The following is a 17,670-nucleotide window of genomic DNA, read 5'->3' as shown; positions in this document are numbered from 1 at the left end:
GTTTCTTTTCCATTGTGTGTTATTGATTTGCATTACAAGTCCTCTGCCAGCAACAAGGTTATACGTATAGGAAAAAACATATTCAGCTTAAATAGTATCTTAATTATAAAAAAAAAGTAAAAAAGTTTGTAAACAGAACGCTGCAGCCTAGCTGTTGCGCACCTAATCCTACATTTCCCCACTCCCTTCTCCGCGACGATGATGTTTTGCAGTGTTGCAATCTGCAAGGAGAGGAATGGTCTGAGGATTTTCTACGACATTTGAAAAAATGAAATCTTTGAGTTTTACGTCCCACGATTATGCCGGTTAGGCTAAAGGAGACGGTGATGATGAATAATGAATGAAATGGTGGAATGAAGAAAGTGGAAGGAAACGGGAGAACCCCGAGAAAACCCACGCACACGGTGTTTGTCCACCACAAAGTTCACTTGGTGGGGCTGGGATCGAACCCGGGATCCTAAGCACCAGAGGTGAACGCTCTACCACTGAGCCACCGCGGCCCCCTCTACGACATTTGAGTCTAAATGCTGTATATTGACTGTGCCAGTTCGTACCAATGAAAAAATAATAACAAAAAGAGAAATTTTCCTTTCAGAAGGCGTGAAGGGATCGCCCCGTCGGAAAGCGTCACTGCTTACGGTGTATCCATGAGATAGTCTGCACGGGCCCGGCCCGTGAATTAATAATATGAGGCCCGACCCGAGTAAGAAATATGTTTTAGCATTTAGGCCCGACCCTATGTGATAATCAAATGAGCCCGAAATAAGCCCGAATTACAAATACTTAACAATTAAGGCAAAATTGTATTTTTTATTTGCAACAATTAGATGTTTAATTTTGCAGTTTAAAAGCTTTCATGATTCAGAGACAACAAGGAAATAAAGGTTATCCTTTACATTTAGTTAACTATGAATTCTCTCTATATATATAAAAAAGTCATTATATAAATTCTCATTTAATATAAACTGACATTGTTTTGAAAAGAAAACCAAGACACGTTGTTCCCAATGCTCTTGTTCCTTTAATTCAGTGTAAGAAGCAGTATTTTCACTCAGACAAGCTAAGCATATTTATTTCTGTTACTTTCAGTTTTTTTTTCTCTATTACACAGCTTTTCTCTCAATTGCACAGTGATTTTAAGTGTGGGCGTCTTAAGTTACAAATTTAGGTGTGCGTTAAAAGTTCTCCAGAAAATATCGTTGTATTATGCCCGAAAAGGTCCTGAGAAATATGATTGTTTATTTAACAATTTACGGCCCGGACCCGGCCCTAGGCCCGAGCTCGTGCAGACCTCTACCATGAGGTTGCTTACCTACTAAAAAAAGTAAGATTCGGACTTTAAACATTTTAGCAGGTGATATTTGTTGTAACATAAGTTTGTTGAGTTAGTATCACTGGAACTTTCAAAGCCAGACAAGTGGATGGAAGAGTAGTGGGGAGGATGGCGGAATACGGAGTGCTCCGCAGCGATCTGCGCATCTTGGTTTGAAACTTGTCGAGTTATAGTGATGCCCACGAGGCGAGAAATATTTTTTTTTACCTCGTCTCATAAATTTATTGCAAGTCTCGTCTCGATTCTCGTCTCGTTTTGTAAATTTATGAACAACATGTATGTTCTGAGTTTTTCTTAATTCTTTCTAGAAGTTATCAAAATTCTTCCTCGTCGCGAGAGGTGAACGTAGGGTGTGATATAATAACATTTAACAATATTTATTGTTGGAGTATATTGTGTGTCTTTCAACGTTGACAAATACAGTTCATTATTTTCGTACAATTACTTTATTAATTTATAATTTTACTGCTGATCATGAAACACTAAAACAGTGTTTCAGATCTAAGATTTGGATTAAATAGATTTCTCTCTATTTTCTCTATTCTCTCCGTCTTAAGTCTCGTCTCGTCATAGCCAACGCTAACCTGAACCACTGCAAGTGAATTCCATGCTCTGTTATTAGGGATCGTGTCCATCACCAAAGGTATACTTGGTAGCCACTAGACCACCAAGGACAACATTTCTCTTTTTTGTTATTATTCAGGTGCAGAGATGACCATTTTGCAGCCTGGATTTCAGCTTAGGCTCACTATCGACAATTAGGCTCGCGTCCAATATTCTCAGTGAGGTCCACACTCCCTCAGAGTTTCCACTTGCTCGAAGTTAGGCACGCTGTCCTCATTAACTTCATTGGAGCTATTAGAATTGTTTGTTTTTTGGTAAGTAGGTGTTTCTGCAAAGAACAATATTTGTTCTGCGAGTAAAAGAATGCCCGATATTGATCATTTGTAAAGTCAACAAGAAATGGGACAATACGAAGCATAAAATTGAAGTTTTATTCGATTTTGAATTTGTAGACGTAAACTTTTTTTCCTATTACCCAATTGATGGGTTTACCAATAGTAATAAGAAATATTCATGACAACTACAGACGATCAGTTAGAAAAGCTAATCGTATGACATTAATTCATACTGAGTCTCATTCCGTACCAGTCTTCTCAAAATTCTGCATATAGTAACACAACACACACACAAAAGCAAAATATCGTTATAACTACTACGCCGATTATGGCAAGATTTAGCGTTGCGTTGATGCAAACCTTTCCTTAAAGTCCTCGCTGTCATTTCATAGAATCCTCTGTTGACACCCAGATGTTGTCCACCACAAACTTACTTGATCAAGGATCGAACCAGGGACCCCATGCACGAGAGGTAAGCGCTCTATCCTTAGCCACCGTGCCTCCCTTGCATCCTGTTAGTTATTGGGAATTGCTTTCCTTTCAAAGTTACTGGCAAAGAAAACGTATCAGGAGTATTGACTTTTGATGACGAATGTACTACGAAGCATCAAGTAAAAAAAAAAAAAAAAAGATATCAGAAGTGAAAAAAAACAGCTGTGACCTACACTTCAGAAATAGTTGTTCCCTTAAATGACTAGCCCTATGTTCAACAACAACATACATGTTAATTTGAATGCGTGTGTATTCTAATAGGTGTGTTTGTCTGATCCCTCCCCCTCCCCTGCTTTCACAGGGCATCCTCATTATGCTTAGCCTAAGCTTACCAACTCTATCCATGCAGCACCTATCATGGTTGTTGCCGCGTAATGCCCTCAGAGCAGCCCGTGATGGATGACAGCGGAAGCCGTAATCCCACCATCTTAACTGTCAGGTTTTCCACTGGGTCACATGTTATGGTTTCCTCGCATGATCCACGAAAGAGATAATGCATGTTCCTCCACGTGAATTGTACATATATGCAATGTTGTTACGTTCTTATAAGTGACATTCTGGAAGAAATATTCCGTACATGAAAACGGACGGTTTGAATTTTTATACTCACATTTTTTTTCTTTCTTTTTCATCAGGTCTTTGATCTCAGCCGTCAATTGACAATTTAATCTAAAAAACTTCTACAAATTTGTGGAAACAACTTCTGCTACTGCCAGTTCTCCACTAGGCGAGTCACTGAAGTTTTAGGTAAGGCTGACAAATAAAGAAGAAAAAGAGTTGAAACATTGAAGTGAATTTAAACCACTTAGTAAATAAGAGTTTACATCAAAAGTGACAATGAAGACATGCATTTATGCTACTGTATTCCGGTGTCAGTATCACAGTTGTTGAGTAAGATTAAACACATGCATCGTTACTTTTTTTGGGAGGGGGAGGTTGTGAGAATACTTTAAATAGATCAGACTGATGAACATCCCTTGGAATGTAATCTTATTATCCTCAGCTAAAGGGGGCAGGGTAGCTCAGTGATAGAGCGCTTACTTGTGGTGCGTAAAGTCCATGGTTCAATCCCCGGCCAAGTAAGTTTGTGGTGGACAACATTGTGTCCGTGGGTTTTCTTGGGTTACTCCTGTTTACTCCTACTTTATCATTCCACCAATTCTTTCATCATCATCATTTACTTGGTTTAATAATCGTCTCCCTTAATCGTTGGATGTTAGACTGAAAGATTTCTTCAGCTAAAGTTAGACATGAAAGTTAAAATCGCAAATAAATTCCTGTTCTTTATGAATATTTTTCCCTCTACATCTTCAATATATTTATCGGTAAGTTTTTATGTGACTAAAATTACTGAACAATTTGAGCTACAGTACAACCCCTCAAATCCGAACTAATTGGGGCTGAAGCCTGTTCGGATTTCGGGGAGTTCGAATTACCCGGAAAATAATATTACGTACTTATTTCGTCACTGAATTGGCCGTAAAACAACGACTGAGGTTAGACAGGGTGGCCCAGTGGTCGAAAGGGCAGTGACCTTGACTGACGGGTGTACACTCATGTCCAAAATGATTGGAACAACACCCGTCAGCCACTCCAAACGACGTGATGTTCATGCGACGCTGGCTTGGAATTGCCTCCGCAGGAAGATTTTCTAATCTTCGACAGTTAAAGATAACTGACTTCAAGTGAAAAATGAGTGTTTGTTTAATCTTGTGTTGTTATTTTTCGTGTGAATCGTAATCCAGTTAAACTAAAATGATTTCATTGTTTTGGATTTTTTGAAATACGTAAGTAAATATAAACTATTTCTTATTTTATCTAAACTTAACTGTATTTTATAAGGTTTTGAATAAGCATTAAGTCTAAATATGTTAAAACCTTTAAAAAAACTAAATTTGTGTGATTAAATATTTTTTTTTTCATTTTCCAGCTGTAGTTAATTTTTTTCCCCTGAGAACGTGTTCGGATTTGCCGGTTTTTGGATTTCCGGGGTTCGGATTTGAGAGGTTGTACTGTATTTTCGTTTTTTACTTATTTTTTTTCTATATTATACGAATCCTGACATGGTAATTAATCTTGATATATACTGTATAAAGATTGTGTAATACTCTTCACATAGGTCAAAAACTAAGGTTACAAGGCTGATATTTCTGGAGTTTTGTCTGTTACAGAGGAATGAGGAGTATGTAGTAATTTTAATACATAGAGTTGGCAACTGTGCAGAGTTTCAGCCACCTGCCACCTGAGGCGCTAGTTGTAGATAAACACAAAATGGCGACTTGTTTGGAAAACTGGACTCGCGAAGAAATCCGTTCAGTTAGTCGATTTCTGTCCGCGAAACATGTAAGCGCGGCTGAAATTCACCGGCTACTGCTAGAGTGTTACGAAGAGACTGTAACAGCGTTGCCAGACTCACAGCTCGGAATTATTCCAAAAAATCTGATCGAAATTATGCTAGATTTGGTCAAATTATGCTAGATCCTCATAATTACTAATTCAGGAGTTTTACAAGAAAGAAAAAAAAAGGAAGTTGAGATACGATAACGTAACTTAAAATACGCAGAGCGCAAGAATGCGTAGATAGAACTCGATACTTCACGCACCAAAGCTTAAACTCAACTAAACTAGTGCAGTCTTTGCCAGACTCAATGGCGTATATATCGTATAAATGAATGCAAAGTGTTTGTTTACATATTTTGAAAGAAAATTACCTCGCAGCATAAGCGGAGTTGGGAATTGTCTGCTGGGGGGGGGGGTGCAGAGTTTTGGTCGGTCTCGGACCTTTCATTTCAGGAATAAAGATGGTCATGAAGTCAGAAGTTGTCAAAAAGTTGGGGAAGAATGGCCCCCATAGCCCATGCCTCACAGTTAAAGGACGTGAGGCACACCTGGGTGGAGCCACAAAAAAAAAAAAAAAAAGCCCAAAGCCGTTTGTAAGTTACTTCGGAAAATAAGACTGCCTGTATGGTTTACCGACTGTATGAATCAATGGAAGAGGATACATTTCTGCCGTTCTTTTTCTTCCCACGACCAACTTCTTTCTCATCTCCAGGTTTTACGGCTTTTTGATAAACTTGCTGAAATTATGCTAGATTTCGGCAGGATGCTAAAAGCAAGATGCTAAAGACATGCAAATTATGCTAGATCTACTATCATTATGCTAGATCTGGCAACACTGGACTGTAATATCTCGTCAGCATCTCGCAGAATGGTGTCGAAAGTTTGCGGCTGGTAGAGAATACGTCACCGACGAGAAGCGCAGTGGTCGATCTAGCACAGCTTCAACAGATTTGAACACAGCTTGCTGATTTAGGGCAACAAGAGGATCACGTTACAGCATCTGTTAGCAGAATTGGGAATGTCGTTCGGAAGATCCCTGGATCACCTAGGAAACCGCTGGTCTCGCAAAGAAGTCCGCTCAGTTCTTCTATTTCAGTGGGCGAAACATGTAACCGCGGCTGAAATTCACAGGCAGCTGGTTGAGTGTTACGGAGAGACTGTAATATCTCGTCAGTATGTCGTAGGATGGTGTCGAAAGTTTGTGGCTGGCAGAGAATACGTCACCGACGAGAAGCACAGTGGTCAACCCAGCACAGCTTCAACAGATTTGAACACAGCTTGCTGATTTAGGGCAACAAGAGGATCACGTTACAGCATCTGTTAGCAGAATTGGGAATGTCGTTCGGAAGATCCCTGGATCACCTAGGAAACCGCTGGTCTCGCAAAGAAGTCCGCTCAGTTCTTCTATTTCAGTGGGCGAAACATGTAACCGCGGCTGAAATTCACAGGCAGCTGGTTGAGTGTTACGGAGAGACTGTAATATCTCGTCAGTATGTCGTAGGATGGTGTCGAAAGTTTGTGGCTGGCAGAGAATACGTCACCGACGAGAAGCACAGTGGTCAACCCAGCACAGCTTCAACAGATTTGAACACAGCTTGCTGATTTAGGGCAACAAGAGGATCACGTTACAGCATCTGTTAGCAGAATTGGGAATGTCGTTCGGAAGATCCCTGGATCACCTAGGAAACCGCTGGTCTCGCAAAGAAGTCCGCTCAGTTCTTCTATTTCAGTGGGCGAAACATGTAACCGCGGCTGAAATTCACAGGCAGCTGGTTGAGTGTTACGGAGAGACTGTAATATCTCGTCAGTATGTCGTAGGATGGTGTCGAAAGTTTGCGGCTGGTAGAGAATACGTCACCGACGAGAAGCACAGTGGTCAACCCAGCACAGCTTCAACAGATTTGAACACAGCTTGCTGATTTAGGGCAACAAGAGGATCACGTTACAGCATCTGTTAGCAGAATTGGGAATGTCGTTCGGAAGATCCCTGGATCACCTAGGAAACCGCTGGTCTCGCAAAGAAGTCCGCTCAGTTCTTCTATTTCAGTGGGCGAAACATGTAACCGCGGCTGAAATTCACAGGCAGCTGGTTGAGTGTTACGGAGAGACTGTAATATCTCGTCAGTATGTCGTAGGATGGTGTCGAAAGTTTGTGGCTGGCAGAGAATACGTCACCGACGAGAAGCGCATTGGCCAACCCAGCACAGCTTCAACAGATTTGAACACAGCTTGCTGATTCAGGGCAACAGGAGGATCGCGTTACAGCATCTGTTAGCAGAATTGGGAATGTCGTTCGGAAGATCCTAGGAGCACCTAGGAAACCGCTTCAGAGGAATAGGTGAAACCCTTCTGTGACAAAGTGAATGAACACGGAAGGACAGGATTTTTACCAGGAGGCAATCTTCAAACTCATTCCACGATGCGATAAATGCCTCTACCGACATGGAGACTATGTCGAAGAACTACGTAATGTATGTACTATCTGTTAGCTGTATTGTTTGTGTGACATAACATTTACACGTTTCACTGCAGGCTTGGTAACCTTACTTTCTGATCACCCCCTGCTATGATGAGTGCCATGTGTACACCACGTGAAGAAGTTTAGTTTGTATGGGGTTATATTTTTCAATTAATATTGAAACCGGAAGAAGTAGTAGATTTATGCAACTTCCGGTTTTAGTAGATATATTAGAATAGATTTCAGGGACGCTTAATTGATTGCACACAAAAAAACTTACATTTTTTACTTTATAGCGATCAACGTTAAAACCGGAAAGACATTTCCTCCACTTCTGGTTCGAATATCACCTCCGTCAAAGATTCGATTCCTAGTTTTTGATTCTCTACAAAATTGGACAAAATTGAAGGTAGTCCCTCAAGTAGTTCTTGAGATATTTGTCTCCCGCACAGACGTCTATACGGACAGACAGGATAATTTCGTAGAAAAGTTTTGGTAGACGAAACTTTTTAATAAATTTAACAGTAACTTGCAACATAAACGAACTCTTACTGAACAACCTGAGATAGCCTATTCTAGTTCTTACTGTTTTAGAAATTTTAATGCTGGAATGAGGGACAAACTCGTCCAATGATTTGTTGATTGGAGATAAACGTTCTTTAAGGTTAGTGTAAAGGGACAAGTTTTGCCGATAGATGTCACTACAGTCTTCGTATCTCTCCCATGTATTTTTTACCTTTCACGAAAATTTACAATTTCTTTTATAAATTTGAACCTAGAGACTTCAAATTTTTAGAGAAGGAACTTCATAACCTATTAAAGGGAACAATCCATGTCGATGTTTTATTTAGAATTTTCTTTATTCTTGAAATGGCTTGATTGTTGAAATGGATATCCAAACCTTTAAAAATTGAATTGTTTCAACAATGAAGAAAATTCTAAATAAAAAATCGGTACGGATTGTTCCCTTTAATAGGTTATGAAGTTCTTTCTCTAAAAATTTGAAGTCTCTAAGTTGAAATTTATAAAAGAAATTGTACATTTTCGTGAAAGGTAAAAAATACATGGGAGAGATACGAAGACTGTAGTGACATCTATCGACAAAACTTATCCCTTTACACTAATCTTAACGTGTTGGCTTCGAAGCTATATATATTTTGCATATGGCTCTGCTTATTAATAATTAACATGTTCTTATATTTTTAAACATTAACCATATGCGTTTCTCACCTCCTCTCCTCTAGCTTGCTTGGAGCTCTAAGAGCAACCTAACCCAAAGCATTTTGCTTCTCTAGCTCGCAAACTTTAGACTTCCTTCCCTGCCAACTTAGCTTGTTCGCAGCTCTGTAAAACTCCTAACCTGTCATTCAACTTGCATAAAGCTTTGTGGCTTTCAAACATTTCTCTGCGAACATTGTGGATCCTAAATCTACTTCACCTAGCTTACTCAAAGCTCTGTAAAAATTCCTCCCTAAGTATACCTCTCTTTACTCGGTATTAGTAAATTATTTATATTAAAATAATTTTTCCATTACACCATTTATAATTTTAAAAATATAATAAAATTCAGTAGTGAAAAAAAAAAACTCATTCCCGTATATAATTTGTCCTACCTGTGCTCTACCTACATCTGCATAAGCGAAATTTTACAATATGTTTAAAGGGAGTTCTCAAGCATTACTCGCGCATCCGAGGCAATACTCTAATTGGGAATTGAGCCCTAAACCACCACACATAGAAGGTATGTTAACTACTTGGCAACGAAGAAGCACAAATTCGTCCAATGGGTAGTAAAAGTATGTCAACTTCGAAATTATAAACGATTTACGAAGAAGAACGTTAGAACTTTCAAATCATCTCCTCGCAATACTGATTAAATTGAAGATATTAAACTATGGCAGGTGTATGTAGTGGTGTGCTGCAAATTTGCATAGATACATCACAATTCAACAAGGTATGGGTATTATTTGAATTTACCGTCAAGATATGCTTTGTGCATTGCGAAGAGTATATAGTTGATATAATCAACTTGTAGAACGCTCGATTTACTGATTTGGGCAGATGAAAATCCTCATGCCCAAATCATGATGTGTCTCTTCATCCTGAGAAAGTCATTGTGCAATGTGGTTTTGGAACCCTTATTCTTTTGAGGACGAACATATCTATCACACTAGTGCGACGGTGGTGACCGATAAAAGAATATGGTAATCCGCATGTTGTGACCTCAACTGACAAATCATGAGAGAAACAACGTTTTTTTTTTTTTTTTTTTTCAACAACACGATGCATCTTGTTACACAGCTAGTTAGATTCTTGAGTGTTTGGAAGAAAAGCTTGTCTGAAATGATCCGTCCAGAAACGGTAATGTGAACTGGGCGCCCAAATCATATGATCTGTACCCCTTGGATTATTTTCTGTGGAGTAACCTTAAGTCTCATGTTTACGAGAATAAGTCAGGAACTATTCTGGAACTGAACTGAAAGGAAACATTGAACGCATCACTGCAAATTTACTGTGCAGCATGCGTGCGAAAGTAGTGCAAAATTTGACTTTCAGGAATCATTCCACGCACTGAAGTAGAAGAGAATATTTGAACGACACTATGTTCAAAACACAATGCCATTGATTGTTTTTTCATATGTACAGTGGCGTATTTAGGGGGGTGGCTTCCGGGCTTAAGCCCCCCCCGAAATTTTACTTAGTATAGTAAAATAAAGAAATATCTTGCAGAATTTTCACATTTCCAGGCAAAGCCCCCCCGAAAGTTAGCAAAGCCCCTCCCGAAACAAAATCGTAAATACGCCACTGCATATGTATAAACATTTCATTATCATTTATAGTTTTCATTCTATCTAATTTTAAAATTCTGACGTACTTTGTGGTAAACCTTATATAAAACGAAATTCCTTAATCTCACTTCTCGCAGTTCTCGATTCAAAATCTATCATGCCCAACTTGACGCTATATGATGTCATACTGTGTTAGTTTCATTCCCAGCAAACCTGTCTTGCATCGGTTTTCCTAACCCTTGTTTCGCCTAACTAATTATCTCATACGTTATGGCAGTTAACTGATAAAATTTATGTCTGCCATTTTAGACAAAATAAAGATCCTTATCTCGTCTAATCCTTGCTACACCTAAGATGGCGGACACTAAAACCTCACGGAAATAGAGAGAAGTTTCCTACTAAGTGAGATATCGAGAAATTGATGTATTATTAATATTGACACTATATTGAAAGACTTTTGATATGATTAATCGCGATATGCTTCTTGAATAACTTTCGTGTTTGGAGTTTTCTCGAGGATTACTTGATTATTTACCTCTTACTTGAGCCAAAGAAAGCAGTATGCAATTTTAAACAGTCGAAATCATTTAGTTATAGCATGAATTCTGGAATACTACAGGGTTTAAATTTGGGACCCTTATTATTCCTATTTTTCATAAAGAATTTATCAAAACGTAAAGAATTCTAAATATTTATTTTATGCATATTCATGAAGTTGTATAGTGATATACAAAAAAAAAAAATTGAGATATTTTATGCGAAATTACAAGAAAATTTAAATAATATTTACATGTAGAGTATCAAATATAAAATAATTCTAACATTAAGAAGTATAGGTTCATGATATTTACCAAAGAAATAAATCCGGCTCCAATTCCACCATGTGCTATAGACAAAAAATATTTGGATCATAAGTTAATATATAGGGACTTTCGAGATACAGTTAGCAGTGAAATGTTATTTAATGAACATGTTATCGATCAGAAGCCTCATCCTGGCGAAATTAAAATACCGCTATTTTTTTTTAACAAAAGGAACACTGACCAAAGCTTTGTCAGTGTTTCTTTTGTTAAAATAATCAATCCAAAATCATGGATAGTCTTACTACCGCTAATTTTACAGTAATTATGTGATATCTTCAAATAGATAAAAGATAATCGAAATGTGGAACAAGAGCGCCCTAGACAATATCATTTTACATGAAATACCGTTATCACAACTCACTTATCTGCTTTCGATTTCCAGCCATTTTGAAAATCGGCATTTATTTTCGCGTTTCTAAACAGCTGAAAACGGAAAGCCGTTAGGTGACTTGTGATAATGGTACCCCACGCAAAATAATATTGTCTAGAGCGCTTTTGTTTCACATTTCAATTATCTTTTATCTATTTGAAGATATCATATAATTGCTGTAAAATTAGCGGTATTTTAATTTCGCCGAGATGAGGCCTCTTAAGCTACTGGAGTCGTAAATCAGAAACATAAAAATGTTTACAATCATTTAAGTTCTTGGAACTCTTTTTTTTATGTTTCATATAACCAAAAATTGGAATATATATCAGTGATTTGGGCAGTCAAATCTAAAACTCAAGAAAATCTAGTAACAGCAATATATATATATATATATATATATATATATATATATATATATATATATATATATATATATATATATATAAAAAATCTAACAACATTGTATTATCAGAAAACATGACAATCTACAATCGTAAATAAAATATCAGGCTGTAACTTGCTACGTTTATTTAACTGTGTTAGACTTTGTGATAGTTGTATTATTGCACATAAGTATGTGTAGATAAAATAGTACATTGCGTGTTTGATAACAGTGAGCTTTTGCAATACATTAAACTTAATATCAGAGAAACAATCTTGAGAGCAAGAAATTTATTGTAGTGTAAACAAGAAAAACAAATACATATAACAATTCACTATTGCTCAGAATGTGTAAATTATTTAAAATATATAGTTAAAACGTAGAAGAATTTGAACTGAATCTTACTCAGAAAGCATTCATAAAATTACTCAAAACTAGACTCATAAACACCAAATAAAGTAAGCAGATATAGGTTATATATAAACTTTATGCGTATGTGGGTGTATTCCTGAGTGTATATATATACACTCAGGAACACGCCCATATACATATATATTTGCATTTGAACATGTTTGACAAAATAGAACTATATGAAATGGAAATCCATATTAAAAAATCAAAAGTCATGAGAATATCCTATGGAAACATGCCCTTACGGGTCAGAGTACAAAGAGAACTTGAAGGGGTCGATAATTCAAGTATGTGGGAAGCGTTTTGACGAGAGACACTTACTGTACCAAAGGGATCAGGTCAAAAATTGCCATAGCCAAAGAAGTATTCAACAAGATCTCTCTTAGGTAGCAGGCTTAATATTGGACTACGGAAAAAGTGGGTCAAAATGATTCAGAGGTTACGTTACGGAAGTTAGAGAAGAAATATTTAGAGAGCTTCGAAATGGTGTGTTGGACGAAATGGAGAAGATAAAATAGACAGAGTGAGTAACAAACGAAGATGTTTTAAAAGAGATAGGCGAGAAGAGGACACTTCTAACTAGCATCTTTTGAAGAATGTCCAATTGGATTTTACACATCTTGCTAAGAAATTGTCTTCTTACTACCACCATAGGAGGAAAGCTGGAAGGAAAAAGAACACAATTGATGGATGATTTGAAAAATAGAAGAAAATATTGGAAGTTAAAAGAGGAAGCTGAAGATCCAGAAACGTGGAAGAAACATTTCCAGGCCGAAACCTAAAATTAAAAAAAAAAGTCATTAGTCCCAGGACCAGCCAACAGGTAGAATACTTAATAATAATAACGGGAATTTTTATATTTATATGTATATTTTAATACAGTATGTGTTACTGCACTTTTGTTTATATGAGACAGAAGTTGCTGTGGCCATTCTTATATTTTCATTTCTTTTTGTTTATTTCTTTTATTTTCTTGCCTATTGTTTCTTATTGATGTTTTAAATATGTCATTAGTATGTATTATAAACTATGTAAACTTCTGTAAATGGGAGTTTTGTCTGTTGAAGATAAATAAATAAATAAATAAATGTTGACCTTGGGTCAATATTTTCTATTTTAATTATTTTTTTTTATTTTGTTGTTAAGTTTAATCTTAACCAACTAAACTAAATAGAAATGATCAAGATATTAAGTTTTTTTATTTTTATTTTACAGGTAGTTTACTTTTATTTTCCATAACTTTATATAAAATGAATTAATCACCATCAAATTTGTTACGTAATTAAAGTTAACAATTCAATTGAAAAGATCGGGCGCGGTGGCTCAGTGCTAGAGCGTTCATCTCCGGTGCTTGGGGTCCCTAGTTCGATCCCAGCTCGCGCCATGTGGACTTTGTGGTGGACAAACACCGTGCTCGTGGATTTTCTCGGGGTTCTCCCATTTCTTCCCACTTTCTTCGTTCCACTATTTCACTCATCTCTCATCATCACCGTCTCCCTTAGCCTAACCTGCATAATTGTGGGGTGTAAAACTTAAAGATTTCATTTCATTTCATTTCAAGTGAAAAAGTGAAGATGCAAAATAAGCATCTCATTAATCAAACCTTCTACATGAATAGTAAAATATACCACCATCCAAATACAATAATAAGCTTATTTCATTATTTTTGAAGTATTTTTTTTAAAAACACTAAGTCAATCATTCATCTGTATATATTTGGTAGTTTACATCAAGAATCTTAACGACAGTTTTCAGTAAATTAAAAAGAATATAACTTCGTGTACGTTACCATCACCTTTATTCCCAAAATAAATATTACCAAACTTAAAAAAAGAACTTTTGTCCCTGACTGTACAAATATACGGAATCCTTATGTTTACTACAGAAATTAGTATGGAGCATATCTTATCCATATGCTACATGCGTACTGCTCTTTTACCGCTTAGACGTTACGTCATGCCACTGCAGGATGTCTGACATCTAACAGCCGTACATTACATAGGTATACGTATACGCCAGCTGTATGTTATATGCGTCCATCTGTATATGAGATCCTGACCGCCTATATACAGTTCTTTCTTTAGTACGGAACATCTATATTAGTTTACGTTTATTCGTACTTTCTTTGGTGTACGTTTATTCGGAACACTTATACGAAAAGTGCGCTTAAAACATACGTTTGATGCTGGATGTTACATAGGCTGTAAGAGTCTTCATCCTGGCGAAATTAAAATACTGCTAATTTTACAGTAATTATGTGATATCTTCAAATAGATAAAAGATAATCGAAATGTGGAACAAGAACGCCCTAGACAATATTATTTTGCGTGAGGTACCGTTATCACAAGTCATCTAGTGGCTTTCCGTTTTCAGCTGTTTAGAAACGCGAAAATAAATGCCGATTTTCAAAATGGCTCGAAATCGAAAGCAGATAAGTGACTTGTGATAACGGTTTTCCGTGTAAAATAATATTGTCTACTGAGCTCTTGTTCCACATTTCGATTTTCTTTTATCTATTTGAAGATATCATATAATTACTGTAAAATTAGCGGTATTTTAATTTCGCCGGGATGAAGATTCTTAAGTCCAAGATTGCAGGAAATACGCATGTAATCTACGTATATAGTACGCCACATACGTTTTCTTTCTTTCCCCCCTCCCCCCGCAGTGATGAGGTAACTTAGACATCATGTCACAGAACGAGGAAGTGTTCCTGCAAGGATAAGACATCGTAGGGAGTTTCATAACAAAATTTGAAGTAAACGCTGCGTTGCAGCTAGGAAGTTTACAGATTCCAGAAAACGAGAGTTCTTGGAGACTACCGAAAGTTAGCTCTGGAGTTGAAAGTTTTTAAAACAGAGTAATTGAAGTTGATGCAACTAGAGATTCCTGACAACAGATACAAACTGGTACGTACATTACATTTATAATGCTGGGAAAATTATAATGGTTAAGACCTTATGCTATTATTATCAAGGAAATTTTGTTAGACATAGGGATGCGCACGAGACGAATCGAGACAGAATTTTCCTGACAAACTTCGAGTCGAGACACAGCTCTTCCAATAGAAAAACATACATTTTTCGAGTCGAGACATCATTTTTACAGCACATTTTCGAGACGAGACAGCCTCAAATCTTGTCTCGTGCGCATCCCTAGTTAGACAAAATTTACTCGAGTCCTATCAGGCTGTGGCGTGATGTCAAATAACTCTAAAACATTTATTTTATTTTTAATTTCTAGAAATTGACTGTTGACAACATTTAGGTTGTAATTTTAGCTTTGTTACTGGCTTCTGACAAACTATACATTGCTCCAGATCTTTAGATACTCTTTCACTTAAGGTGGCTCAGTGGTAGAGCGTTCACCTCTGGTGCTTGGGGTCCCGGGTTCGATCCCAGCCTCGCCAGGTGAACTTATGGACAAACACCGTGTGCGCGGGTTTTCTCGGGGTTCTCCCGTTTCCTCCCACTTTCTTCATTCCACCATTTCATTCATTACTCATCATCACCGTCTCCTTTAACCTAACCGGCATAACCGTGGGATGTAAAACTCAAAAATTTCATTTCATTTCACTCTTTGGCTTAAGCCAATAAAGGCGGGTTTTTGTAGCAAATTTTAATAGAAACAAAAGCGGGCAATTAGATTATCAATAACATGAATGAGTTCTGAAACGTTTAAATAAAACTTTAAAAGAATGTATTGAAATAATTTAAAAAATGTTCCTGAATAGTATGGTTAAGTAATAAGTACTTTTAATGTTAATGCATTCCAAATGGAAAGCGAAATTTACTGTACACAATAATTGTGAAAACATTTTTCAACAAAAATATGACATGTGACTTACTGGGGAAAATAAGCTTCACACTCATTCACCAAGATGTCCACTATATAATCATGAAAAGGTCTCTTTGTTCTACTCATGATGCGGTTTGAGTTGAGTTGACTCTGAGTTTTACGTCCCGTTCAGCAGCGAGGCTATATGAGACGTGGACCTACTGATTAACGGGGAATCCGAACCACATGAGCTCCCGCCGGGAATCGAACCCGGGTCTCCCATCATGATGCGGTTTTTTTTCTCACACAAACATACATACAGATGGCTTGTTCACATTATTCATACAAACAAGGGCCAGAGCTGCTAAGCGACAAATCCACTTCAATAGATGATAATTTTCTTCTGTTACTTCCCCACTGCCCATTTTCGCGATTTCTCGCGTGTGAGCCGCGAGAATTTATTGACCTCCAAGGCCGCACTCAAAGGGGAGGTCCATCGGGTCCGGACTCCTTCCCCCAAAAAAGATACTTCGTACCTCAACATTCATTTATACACTTTATCGATAAAACTATACTTGTTTAACAGAGACATTTTTGTTATAGCATGAACATTTGATCTTACACATCATCTGCATTCTTTCTCTTATAAAAACAATCTAAAGCCTGTCACAAACATCTTGGCATTTAAGCTAAACGAATAAAACGCAAGCTCTGGCGCGACGTTGCCAAGTGGTAAAGGGGTGTGGCTATAGCTAAGTAGACAAACTACAGCGCGATCAGGTGGCAAGGATAGACATTGATGTGTACAATATAAATGTGGCAATACCGCTGGCCTTGCATTTGCTAGTAGCATTTAAAGGGAACTTGGAGCGCCGCCTTCAAATGCCAAGATGTTTGTCACGCCGTTTAGTTCTATCATTCTTTTCTGATAATATAGGTGGAATTATTTTACAATATTACTTATCGCCTTTTCGGATATCGAATAATACCTGTTCAGTATTATGTAGACGTAGTGGCGTGTAGTATTGGACCCCCCCCCCCAAAGAAGAATTTCTGGATACGCACCTGGTGGGCCTCACGCTAGATAAATGGGCTACACTTATAGAAGATAAAATTTTGTATAGTGACAGTATTATGAGAAAATTCTAATATTTCATCTACTATGTTACTCCCAATAAATAACTTCCATTTTAAGACAAAAAATTTTGTTTACAGACAACAAACACACTAAATACAGTTAAAGTACAACAATGCTTCGGACACTGTGAAACAAGTGATTGTTATCAGATATCAAACGGGTTATGTTCTCCGCTCCTCTCACTCTGTTTATGCATTGGGTACACGGAACTTCACACGAGACATCAGAAGATGAAGACATTTTACACATATGAAGATTCAGTGAACTTCAAAACATTATTCATTTCATTTAAAAAAAAAAAACAAGTCTTTTTTTCTCTCATTACACGGTGTTTTACTTAAAAGAACAATATTCCAGACTTCAAATGCCTTGGCGCTCTTTTCTCTCTGAGATAAGAATCATGGATGTATTGTTGGTA

Source organism: Thermobia domestica, chromosome 16 (genome assembly GCF_964235325.1).
Source record: "Thermobia domestica chromosome 16, izTheDome1.hap1.1, whole genome shotgun sequence".
Taxonomy (NCBI): Eukaryota; Metazoa; Arthropoda; class Insecta; order Zygentoma; family Lepismatidae; genus Thermobia; species Thermobia domestica.
The sequence above is the reverse complement of the archived record's forward strand: the minus strand, read 5'-3'. Positions refer to the sequence as shown.